Below are 717 nucleotides of genomic sequence, written 5' to 3'. Positions count from 1 at the left end.
TACAGTATGTGTTATGTACAGTATGTATTATGTACAGTATGTGTTATGTACAGTATGTATTATGTACAGTATGAGTTATATACAGTATGTGTTATATACAGTATGTATTATGTACAGTATGAGTTATATACAGTATGTGTTATGTACAGTATGTGCAGTATGTGTTATGTACAGTATGTGTTATGTACAGTATGTGTTATGTGCAGTGTGAATTATATAAAGTATGTGTTATGTACAGTATGTGTTATGTACAGTATGTGTTATGTACAGTATGTATTATGTACAGTATGTGTTATGTACAGTATGTATTATGTACAGTATGTGTTATGTACAGTATGTATTATGTACAGTATGTGTTATGTACAGTATGTGTTATGTACAGTATGAGTTATGAATGTACACTTTAAACACCAAAACAGGAGCACCAGATATTCCCATATTGTCCCAATAACAAATCTTTCCTCCAAATAGCAATTTCTAGTTTTTCCTTACACCTTTTAATGAATTGCTAAATATTTGCCAACAATGTTTATCCCAAATGCTACAAAACATTAGTGCCGTAAGTTCATATTTAGGATTGCGTGTATGCCTACGCTTTCTACTGTCAGTAAGGATTTGGTTGGTCATTAACCGTTCAATGTGCTGGGATGTGTTTTCTCCTCCCTTGGGGAATTTTGGGCTAGAAGCCAGCCAGCTCATTAAGAGTCCTTTGGAGCA

This window comes from Oncorhynchus clarkii, chromosome 4, assembly GCF_045791955.1.
Source record: "Oncorhynchus clarkii lewisi isolate Uvic-CL-2024 chromosome 4, UVic_Ocla_1.0, whole genome shotgun sequence".
Lineage (NCBI taxonomy): Eukaryota > Metazoa > Chordata > Actinopteri > Salmoniformes > Salmonidae > Oncorhynchus > Oncorhynchus clarkii.
Note: the sequence above shows the minus strand (reverse complement) of the source record.